This window comes from Protopterus annectens, chromosome 3.part0, assembly GCF_019279795.1.
Source record: "Protopterus annectens isolate FY-2018-M chromosome 3.part0, PAN1.0, whole genome shotgun sequence".
NCBI classification, from domain to species: domain Eukaryota; kingdom Metazoa; phylum Chordata; order Ceratodontiformes; family Protopteridae; genus Protopterus; species Protopterus annectens.
Window position 1 is genome coordinate 108,260,209 of NC_056731.1, and position 12,094 is coordinate 108,272,302.

Below are 12,094 nucleotides of genomic sequence, written 5' to 3' on the forward strand. Positions count from 1 at the left end.
GGTATGGGCAATAGAAGTTCTGGCTTGTGGAGTAAGGAATGGTTTTATCCTATAAAGGGAGCCCAGTTTCCTATTGACAGTTTTTATAGTGTTGTTAATGTGAGTTTCATAGGCAAGGTTGTTATCTATTGTTATTCCTAGAAGTTTAGTGGTTAAATCTGGAGATATAATGATACCATTATTGGATAGGACTGAGAAGTCTATTGGGGTGGACTTGCGGGTGGGTGTGAAGAGCAAAGGTTTTGTCTTTTTGGGGTTCAAGAGGAGGCAGCGTTGTCAAAACCAGTTTTCTACTATGGTAAACATTTTCTGGGTTTAGGACTGTAGTTCAGATGAGGATTTAGCTGAGCAGATTTTTGTAGAATCATCTGCCTATTGAATACAGGTAGCTTGAGTAATTGCTAGGTGAAGGTCATTTATATAAATTGAGAATAGGAGGGGGCCAAGAATGGAGCCCTGAGGGACTCCCAGTGTAACAGGGAGATGGGAAGATAGGTTATTGTCCCAAAGCACAGCTTGTTGTCTGTTGTTTAGGTAAGATTGGAACCATTGTATAGCCAGTGTATCAAGAGAAAGAGATCTTAGTACATTTATAAGTAAATGGTGGTTGACCATATCAAAAGCTTTTGAAAGGTCGATAAAGAGTGCTGAGGAGAGAATTTTGTTATTTTTGTTATGATTGATGCTATCAGAGAAGGATACGAGAGCAGTGGTAGTACTATGAAATGGCCTAAAGCCATGCTGACACTTTGCAAGTAGATTGTTTTGCAGTAAGTGGTCTAGTAATTGTCTATGGATGCGTCTTTCCATTATTTTAGCCAAAGGAGAAAGTAATGCTATTGGGCGGTAGTTTGAATATTCGTTTGAATTGCCACCCTTGTGTAGGGGGATGATGTGGGAGATTTTCCAGATGGCAGGAATGTTTCCTTCTTTTATGGTTCTATTTATCAGGATTGATATCGGATAGGCTATGGCTTTGGCAGTTTTTTGCAGATATTGTGCTGGTAGTTCGTCAGCTGATGGGGTTGTTGGCTTAAGTTTTTGTAGAAGATTACAGATAAAGTGAGTTGGGACTGGTTGCCAGTGGAATATAGGAAGTGAGTTAGTTGCAGAATTTGGGTGATTAGAACCATCAGTTGTTATTTGATTGGCCACTGATTGGATGGCCTCTGTGAAGAAGGTATTAAAGGCGTTCGCTGTTTGTTTGGGAATTTCAGGATTAGCACCTCTAGGGGGTGATGTAGTGGAGTGGCCAGGGTGAAGAAGTCTGTTAATGCTGGCTCAGAACTTTTGTGGATTACTTTGGTTTGTCTGCTGGAGATGACAGTAAAAGTTTTTTTGTCTAAGAGAATGGCTTTTTTTGTATAATTTCTCATTTGTTTAAATTTAAGTTGTAGGTTGTTTAGTAGATCTCCACAGAGCCCAGAATTTGTTTCTAAGTAGGATTTTATGCTTGGTTTCCTTAGCGAGCCATGGGGCTGGCTTAGACTTAGTTCTGATAGTACATTTTGGTGCATGATAGTCTAGGATTGTTAAGAATTTTGAATTAAAGTAATTAACTGCATCTTCTAGAGGGAGGTGTTTTATGGGTGACAAATCACATGCTCTAAGTTCAGTTTGGAAACAGTCAGGATTAAAGATTTTATTGGTTCTTATTGTTCTAAATCTGGCTGGGTTAGGAGTAGCAGTCCTATGTCTAACTATAAAGATGAGTGAGTGGTCACTTACATCAGCAGGAAGGGTTCCAGCCTTATACATTTGTTGGTGATTATTTATGAGTATCCAATTCTGGTTGGGAAGTTGAGCATTTGAGAAAATCCAAATAGGTTAATATGGGAAGTTGGCTGATTATTTGTACAGGTCTTCCAATCAATATTAAAGTCTCCTAGAATTATAGAATCTTGAAGGAAACATGAAGAGAGTCCAGTGAGGATGTCTTCAGGGGTACAAGTATTATTACCAAGAGGTAGGTAGATACAGATTATAATTATTGGTTTACTAGCATTAAGGTGAAGTTTGGTGGCAAGGATTTCTGCATTATTGTGAAGCGTTAGATAGAAGTCTAGTGTGGAAATTTGTAACTCTTTTTTAAAGAGTATAGCAACTCCCCCTCCCTTTTTGACTTTGCTGTCTGCTCTTAGGATATTGTAACCCGGTGGTAAGATTTCATTATCAGTAGTTGAATGTTTTAACCATGTTTCTGACAAACATAGGATGTCAAAGGAGTGGACATCCAGGAGAGCATGGAGGGGGGCAAGTTTGTTATTTAAGCTACGTATATTAAGGTGAGCTATAAAAAGTGAGTTAGGGAGTCTTGGTGGGGTAAGACATATTGAGTGATTAGGGCTTTGGAGTTCAATATTAATAGAGTGTTTTGGACCAGGATTGGGATGAATGCCCCCATCAGTTAATAGTTGAGGTTTTTGACAAGGGTAGTAGAGTTCATTTAGTTGGTTGAAAAGTTTTCTAGGTTTTAGATGGACATATTTAATATGGGTTAGACTGTGATACTTTGGAAGTATGTAGGTAGGTAGAGATATAATATTTATATATGTTTGGGATGTTGATGGTATTATACTTGTTTGCTTATTAGGGTAGTAGAATTGCAAGTATTCAGAGTATTCATAGAAGGTTAGTAGGTAGGATGCAGTTAAGAAAGGTAAAAAAGTGAAAATAAGTAGTAGTTTAATATGTAGTGGGGAAGGTAGTGTTTGCATCTTGAGTGATTTGAACAAAAGGTATTGTGTGTAGGGGGAGGAGTTAGGATAGATCCAGTTAGAGAGTGGTAATTAGCTTTGGTCAAGTGACTTAAATAAGGTGGAGGATATTTTTGTTTTTGAGAGGGAAAGGGGTGTGGTTTGGAAGCATAAGTCTAGGTGTACTTGAGGTGTGTGGGAATTGAGGATAGGGTAGGGGAGCGGGGTGAGCCCACAGGGTGAATGGAGCAGGGCAGACCAAGGACAACAGAGAATAGGAAGACAATCAGTGAAAGTGAAATGAAACTTCCAGGTAGGTAGGCTGGAGGTAAGGGACAATATGTTGGAAGGGGAGAAAGAAAGGAGAGCAATACAGTGAGATTGGGATGTGTAGAGTGTGGAAGTAACAGATAAGTAGTTGTGATAGCACTTTGATGCTAGTTGAGAATACGGCAAGCTGAATAGTGGGCAAGTGCTATGATACAGTGGGAGAACACTTTAATAGCAGCAGAAATACCTTGATGAGAAAACAAGTGGGACTGAGAGATAAGATAATGGGCAAAGTGGGAGAAACTAGGGCCTTGGTTGAAGTTAAAAATATGGGGAGCAAAGTAGTAGAGTATGGCTGCTGGTAGTCCTGGCTGGAGTATACTTAGATATCATATACCATGATCTAGGGTAAAAACTAATTACAATTGCAGGAGATAGTGATCAGATTGTACATACTTTGCAATGCTTATCTTGTTCCCTTGCAGTACAGCACAGTAGGTGGTTTAGGTTCTTTCCTGTGCTGGGGATGGAGCATTAGAGAAGATTATGTTAATTATTTATATTATTCTAGGTTGTAGGTAGCCAGCAGGTCAGTATTGCAGGGGAGTAAACCGCTGACAAGATGGAAAAAAGTTTGCAATGCTTATCTTGTTCCCGTAAGCAGTACAGCACAGTAGGTGGTTTAGGTTCTTCCCTGTGCTGGGGATAGAACATTAGAGAAGATTCTGTTAATTATTTATATTATTCTAGGTCGTAGGTAGCCGGCAGGTCAGGATTGCAGGGGAGTAAACTGCTGACAAGATGGAAAAAAGTTTGCAATGCTTATCTTGTTCCCTTAAGCAGTACAGCACAGTAGGTGGTTTAGGTTCTTCCCTGTGCTTGGGGGTGGAGTGTTAGAGAAGATTTTGTTAATTATTTATATTATTCTAGGTCATAGGTAGCCAGCAGGTCAGGATTGCAGGGGAGTAAACCGCTGACAAGATGGAAAAAAGTTTGCAATGCTTATCTTGTTCCCTTAAGCAGTACAGCACAGTAGGTGGTTTAGGTTCTTCCATGTGCTGGGGATGGAGCATTAGAGAAGATTCTGTTAATTATTTATATTATTCTAGGTCATAGGTAGCCAGCAGGTCAGGATTGCAGGGGAGTAAACCGCTGACAAAATGGAAAAAAGTTTGCAATGCTTATCTTGTTCCCTTAAGCAGTACAGCACAGTAGGAGGTTTAGGTTCTTCCCTGTGCTGGGGATGGAACATTAGAGAAGATTCTGTTAATTATTTATATTATTCTAGGTTGTAGGTAGCCAGCAGGTCAGGATTGCAAGGGAATAAACTGCTGACAAGATGGAAAAAAGTTTGCAATGCTTATCTTGTTCCCTTAAGCAGTACAGCACAGTAGGTGGTTTAAGTTCTTCCCTGTGCAGGGGATGGAGCGTTAGTGAAGATTCTGTTAATTATTTATATTATTCTAGGTCGTAGGTAGCCAGCAGGTCAGGATTGCAGGGGAGAAAACCGCTGACAAGATGGAAAAAAGTTTGCAATGCTTATCTTGCTCCCTTAAGCAGTACAGCACAGTAGGTGGTTTAGGTTCTTCCCTGTGTTTGGGGATGGAGTGTTAGAGAAGATTTTGTTAATTATTTATATTATTCTAGGTCATAGATAGCCAGCAGGTCAGGATTGCAGGGGAGTAAACCGCTGACAAGATCGAAAAAAGTTTGCAATGCTTATCTTGTTCCCTTAAGCAGTACAGCACAGTAGGTGGTTTAGGTTTTTCCTGTGCTGGGGATGGAGCGTTAGAGAAGATTCTGTTAATTATATATATTATTCTAGGTTGTAGGTAGCCAGCAGGTCAGGATTGCAGGGGAGTAAACCGCTGACAAGATGGAAAAATTTTGCAATGCTTATCTTGTTCCCTTAAGCAGTACAACACAGTAGGTGGTTTAGGTTCTTCCCTGTGCTGGAGATGGAGCGTTAGAAAAGATTCTTTTAATTATTTATATTATTCTAGGTCATAAGTAGCCAGCAGGTCAGGATTGCAAGGGAGTAAACTGCTGACAAGATGGAAAAAAGTTTGCAATGCTTATCTAGTTCCCTTAAGCAGTACAGCACAGTAGGTGGTTTAGGTTCTTCCCTGTGCTGGGGATGGAGCGTTAGAGAAGATTCTGTTAATTATATATATTATTCTAGGTTGTAGGTAGCCAGCAGGTCAGGATTGCAGGGGAGTAAACCGCTGACAAGATGGAAAATATTTGCAATGCTTATCTTGTTCCCTTAAGCAGTACAGCACAGTAGGTGGTTTAGGTTCTTCCCTGTGCTGGGGATGGAGCATTAGAGAAGATTCTGTTAATTATTTATATTATTCCAGGTTGTAGGTAGCCAGCAGGTCAGGACTGCAGGGGAGTAAAGCGCTGACAATCTGGAAAAATGTTTGCAATGCTTATCTTGTTCTCTTAAGCAGTACAGCACAGTAGGTGGTTTAGGTTCTTCCCTGTGCTGGGGATGGAGCGTTAGAGAAGATTCTGTTAATTATTTATATTATTCTAGGTTATAGATAGCGAGCAGGTCAGGATTGCAGGGGAGTAAACCACTGACAAGATGGAAAAAAGTTTGCAATGCTTATCTTGTTCCCTCAAGCAGTACAGCACAGTAGGTGGTTTAGGTTCCTCCCTGTGCTGGGGATGTAGTGTTAGAGAAGATTCTGTTAATTATTTATATTATTCTATGTCGTAGGTAGCCAGCAGTTCAGGATTGCAGGGGAGTAAACCACTGACAAGATGGAAAAAAGAGTAAGCGCTCTTGCCTGGGGCGAGCAGCAGCCTGGAGCAGGAATGACAGAATAAAGATTTCGCATTCCTACTCCAGGCTCTCATTCCTGCGCACATGATTAATATTCGTTGCTGTCTTTTTAGCTTTGCATCTTGCACTGTTTCTGCTATTTTGATTGAATATAACTTTGTTTCATATGTTATACTTCTGAAGTAATGATACTTTTTACAATGTATCGTAGTTTATAATCTTACCTTGCCTGGTGTAACATTCTCTGTTACTTAATGTGATGTCATATCATCCAAGCAGTGGCTGAAATGGGTCCACTGGGATCAGTCCACTGCTCTGGATAGTAAGTATTAAGCCAGTTTTAGCAACTAGACAAATGTAATTGCACTAGGTTTTTAAATATGTGTGTGTGTGTATGTGTGTGTGTATGTATGTATATATATATATATATATATATATATATATATATATATATATATATATATATATGTGTGTATTTTTGTATATGTGCAAATAGTTTGAAAATGTAAAAACATTTTGTAATAAATATTTTATTAGACTGATAGATTTATTAAGTATATGGTTCTAGTATCTATTTATAAATTGAGCTGAAAATATGTCTAAGAGCTTTTTAAAGAACTGCTGTATTTCTAAGCTAAAATGTTAAGTGAATTATTGTAAAGATGATGTGATTAGCTGGCTGTATGCATATGAGTTTAGTCTTGTTTTACAAAAAGTGAAAGAGTGTTACAGACTGTATAATGCACTGAAGAAGGATTTATATCTGAAACCTTTGCTGTAATAAAGTACTGACGTTCGTAGAGTTGGAATTTTTTTGTTATTGAGCTTTATTTTCTAACTTCTGGTTTATCACTACTTCGGCCTTTGGTCTTAAATTGTGGGAGGAGTCTGGTCAGATCATGAAGACTGACTTTTGGATGGCCTTAAAGCTTTTGGCAAATCATCCAGTGACACTGGAAGGTAGACAGCACACTGGCAAGTCTGTTCTTAGTGAAAGTGGAGAAACTCTACTAAGACTATTGTTGAGAGGTGGAAGTGACACTTTGAGGAGCTCCTAAGTCCACTGAACATATACTCATCTATCTTAGATGCCTTTTCTATGTTGTGTACTATGTGGCAGTCTTGGATAGTACCTCTGGCCTGACAAACTGGGATATGATATGAAAGAGGGACAGAATGGCATGTTCCATGCAAAAAGAAAATAGATTCCTCAGGCTGTCAGGAAAAGCATATTCCAAGATGCTGGAAAGGAAACTTCTAATAGATGAGCTTTTGATTCAGCTGGAGCAATGTATGTGTATCGGATACTGGCCATGGAACTGTTGATCAACTCCTGGTCCTTGAACAGGTATTGCAGGAATTGTGGGAGTTTGACAGAACTGTCTATGTGTGCTTTATGAACCTGGAGAAGGCATATGATCATGTGCCCAGAATGTCATGAGATGTGCTTTACCGGTATAGAGTCCCATGGTTACTGCTGTGTACCATTTGAACTCTGTAGATGAGGACTCAGAACTGTGTTTACATTATCAGCATTCATTTAAATGTGTTCAGAGTGGGTGTAGGACTAGCAAGGGTTGATTTTCTCGTTTCTTCCTCCCTCTCTGTGATTTCAAGGGCAGGATATCAAGAAGTAACCAATGTCTGGGGACTATCAAGTCTGGAGTCATGAGGGTGTCACCTTTGTCGATTATAGGTTCATAGGTTCATAGGTAGGTACTAGGCTATCTGGCCGAAGGCATTTATAAGCCTAGCCAGAATGTGTTGGCTTTCACTGCCCCTTAGATTAGTTCCCTGTGCCTCTGTCCAGCAGAGCCACTGAAGTGATCCCCGGGGTAAACTTTCTGTTTCCCATCCACTCAGCAAGGCTTCTCTTGAAGAGTGTTAGTGAGGAGCTCTGCCTAATGTAGATTGAAATCTTGTTGCAAAACATGTGAAGTCTCTGGGACAGGAATCTATCCCTTCAGCACGTCCTATTTATTGTTGTGGTGAGGTTTAAATCCCTAGAGCGTGTGGTTCGAGGGGATATGGTTTTCTTTAGGTGGAGCATGTCCATCAATTCTAGGTTGGACATGGCCTTGTATTGCAAATTATATTTTTTCTTTTATTCATCTCAAGTAACTATGGCCTGTAGCATGCACTGGGACAATTCAGTAATGAATGTAAGGTGGCTGCGATGTAAAACAGCACTTTCAAATCTGAACTCATGGCTGCCTCCTGGAAAAGGAGACACCTGTGCAGGTTATGAGGCATCTAACTCAGGAGGAGGAATTTATATATCTTGGACTTTTGTTCATGAGTTAGGGTAGAAGGGATTATGAGACTGACTAGAGCTTTGCTCAGTGATGACTGCACTGCAAGCAGCATACTGCAATGTTGCAGTGAAGTGAGAGTTAAGTCATAAGACAAAGCTCACAATTTACTGATTAACTTATGTCCACATCCTTACCTATGTGCATCAGCTTTGGGAAGTGACTGAGAAGATGAAATCATAGAACAAGTGCCAGAAATGAGGTTCGTTTGGCAGTAGGTTGGGTTCACTCTCTGTGACAGAGGGAGGTGCTTGGGCAGAAATGAGGTTCCTTTGGCAGTAAGCTGTGTTCACTCTCTGTGACAGAGGGAGGAGCTTGGGCAGAAATGAGGTTCCTTTGGCAGTAAGCTATGTTCACTCTCTGTGACATAGGGAGGAGCTTGGGCAGAAATGGGTTCCCTTGGCAGTAAGCTGGGTTCACTCTCTGTGACAGAGGGAGGAGCTTGGGAATACAAGAGGATCTTGGTTCACAGTCACTGCTCATCTATCTTAAGATGGGAGCCAGTTGAGGTGGCTTGGAAAGAAAGTTTGCCAGGAAAACCTGCTGGGGGAAGCCTCTAAGGCAGATCTAAGGCACATTGGAAGGATTATATCTCTCAGCTCACCTCTGAATACTGAGTATTTCCACAGAATGAGCTGTTTAGTGCTGTTGGGGATAGTGCCAGTCTACTTTACCTTACTCAGATTGCAACCACCATGACTCTCACCAGGACAAGTGGCTTAGATAATGAATAAATTGATGGAATAAAGGACTTCTTCCCATTTAGTCATCCCACTTTAGCTGTTCAAAATGAGAAGGTCTGCTTCCTTCCACCCAATGTGTTCACTGTCAGTAACATTAATTCTTAGATGGCCATCACCTGGGTGGGAGATGGTATGAAAGACATGGAATACTGTGTTAAAACCCTTGGCTCCTGCCATGCATAGGTACTGTTAGCATTTCAATCTCTTCCATTTAAGCTCTTCACAAAATGCAAATGATGGGGATACCTGTCATATCCTCTCCTAAAGACACTATGTATGAAGTAAGTGTTTTATGTTGGTGCAGACTGGAGATAGCAGGGTATTGCTGATATGTAGCAGTCTGAATCTTTGTCTGCTTTTTCATATCCTGCTGTCCACCATAAATGGGTATAGCTGTAGTATATCCTTATATACAAGACCACATCATATACTCAGTCATGCTATGCCATTTTTCTTCTCATGGCCAGCACCATCTACCACATAAGGAGTGGTTGTGGCCCAGAAATTGTAGTTATTGGCCGTTTGGGCAGTTTTTCCATCTCTCTCAACTTTCTGACTTAAAAGCCCACATTTGCACTTGTGTCCCCCCTTTCCTGTAACTAGTTTAGTCCAGATACGTATTCTTAGTTTTAGCACTTGAATTTGCTTATTCATGATCAGCACCTGTTCAGAACTTGTAAGCACTAAATAACCTACTAATTACTACAGCACTCAACCTTCCTCATTACCTAGAGGAAAACAGTTTTGGTGCTTACTTTCCTCACTTGCTTAGAGAAAATCAGCTCTTGAACTCACTTTCCTCACTTATCTAGAGGAAAATAGTTTTTTACTCAGGCATGTCCAAGGGTCAGCTGCCAGTGTTCTCTCCTGTCTATCTGATGAATCTGAGCATCTTGGGGCAATGTAGAAATTGCCTCATGTACACAGACAACCCTCTCCTCCTACCACCCAATACTACAACCTGTGAGATATGCACTTATCTAGCCAAACTGGAGGTAAAGCTCTCTCCAGTGAAGACTGAACTTGACAGTCAAGAGGAGAAGGTAAACACTTGCACCACACCACACTCATCACATAGTCTCACTAAATCTACAGCACCAAAATCCACACATAGAAACACAAAAACATTTGCGGAGGCTCTCAATAATAATCTGCTCAAGCAACAGAAACCTCCAAAGCAGAAATGCAAGCAACCTCCACCCCCAACACAACCCAAATGACACATAGCCCACAGACTCAGTGTGCCACTCAACCACAGCCAATAAGGCAAAATAGCGTACCCAACACACTAGTCATAGGTGACTCTATAGTCAGGCACACTTATGTCCCACTCACCAGGCTAAACAAGGAGAAGGTTACCATCAGCTGCCTGTCAGGTGCCAGGATCCGCCACATAACCCATGCACTCAGGCCACTCCACAAAAAGTACAAATATGACTGTGTCATTGTCCATGTTGGTGTGAATGACCTGAGACGTACCTTCCTGGACTACATGAAAAAAGACATGGAAGAGCTCTCTGATCTTGTAGCCCAGGCAGGTATGACCCTAGAACTGAGTAACATTCTGCCATCACCCAGAATGATACCGCAGTATAAGGACAAAATAATTAACTTCAACAATTGGCTAAGCTTCTGGTGCCATTCTAAAGGGATCCAGTATCTGTCTGGCTGGGATGACATGGTCGACAGACCACGATGCTTTGCCAGAGATGGCCTGCACCTGTCACCCCTGGGATTCCGGATACTGGCTAAGGTTCTCACTGCTCCTATAGTGCCTTTTTTTAGGCAAGGTTCAAATGACAAATTCACCACCGTAACAGGAATAGGCAAGCAAAAACTGAGGGTGATGCTACTCAATGCTAGAAGTCTAAATCTCAAAATGCACTCACTCGAGGCACTCCTTAAAATGGAGAACATCCATATCTGTGCAGTGACTGAGACCTGGTTCAAGGCTCCAGAGAGCACCCCTGCACTACCAGGCTATAACTCATACCACACTTTTCAGCCATGTAACCTGGACCGGAACACCAAAGGTGGAGGATATCCAGACCTCCAGGCTAGTTGCTCAGCATAATGCAGCTGAGGTTATCCAAGTGCAACTAACTCTGGGCAAAACTGCAATCCAAATTGTAGCTTGCTACAGATCCCCCACCATGCCCCAGGATTCCCACTCCTCTTTTCTTGATGTGCTGGAAAATACTAGGGTTCAACCAAACACCCTAATAATGTGCGATTTCAACTACCCCACCATCAACTGGGAAAACTACTCATGTACCAACTCCTTCGCTCAACGTTTTCTGGAATTCATAAACTCCAATGCCCTGGATCAACTTATCCACACCCCCACCAGGGTCAACAATATCCTAGATCTAGTCATTACCAACATGAGTGACCGATGTTCCACACCTGAAGTCAATGCCTCATTGGTCTGATCCAACCATAAGCTAGTTACCCTAGATATCCACATCCTGCCTCCACCCCCCCCTCCCCATTAAGGAAACCATGGTAAAACATTTCTCCAAAGCCAACTTCATGCTTCTTAAGACAGAAGTGGTGAACTTCATGACACCCATGCATATGGACAATACAGTTACGACTACTGAATCCTACACAATTGAACTTTATAAGCACTTACATGAGTGCATGGATCGTGCTATCCCAAACAGAACCAAGACGCTATCCTCCAAAAAAAGGAAGCCAATCTGGTGGTCCCCTGCCATAAACAAACTGTACAACAGAAGGAAGAAACTGTTGCAAGAGAGAGGTAAAATCCCATGAGTGGAGGAGCTCCCTGGTCAGCCTCAATAAGAAGCTGCGATCCCTGATAAAATCCTCCAAAGCTAGTTACGAAAACAAAATTGCCACTGATTCTAAAGACAACCACTATGAACCTATGAACAAAGCATTCTATAGCTATGTCAAGAATCTCAATGGCAACACTCAGATCTACACTGAGTTACAGCACAATGGCATTAAATATACAGACCCAACTGATATTGCCACCTTCCTGGCAGATAGGTTCAGTGCTAACTTTACCCCCCTCTCACCCCCTAAAGAGCCCATCTCTATACCGGAAGAATGCAAAGTTCCTGTAATCACGGCTGCACAGGTAAAAACCACACTCTCCAAAGCCAAGAACACAGCATCCATGGGACCAGACAACATCCCAGGCTGCATTCTACATGAACTACAGAACGAACTGGCACCCCACCTAAGTACCATGTTCAATCATAGCCTCACCTCAGGCTTTGTGCCTGCTGAATGGCACACAGCAACGGTTAT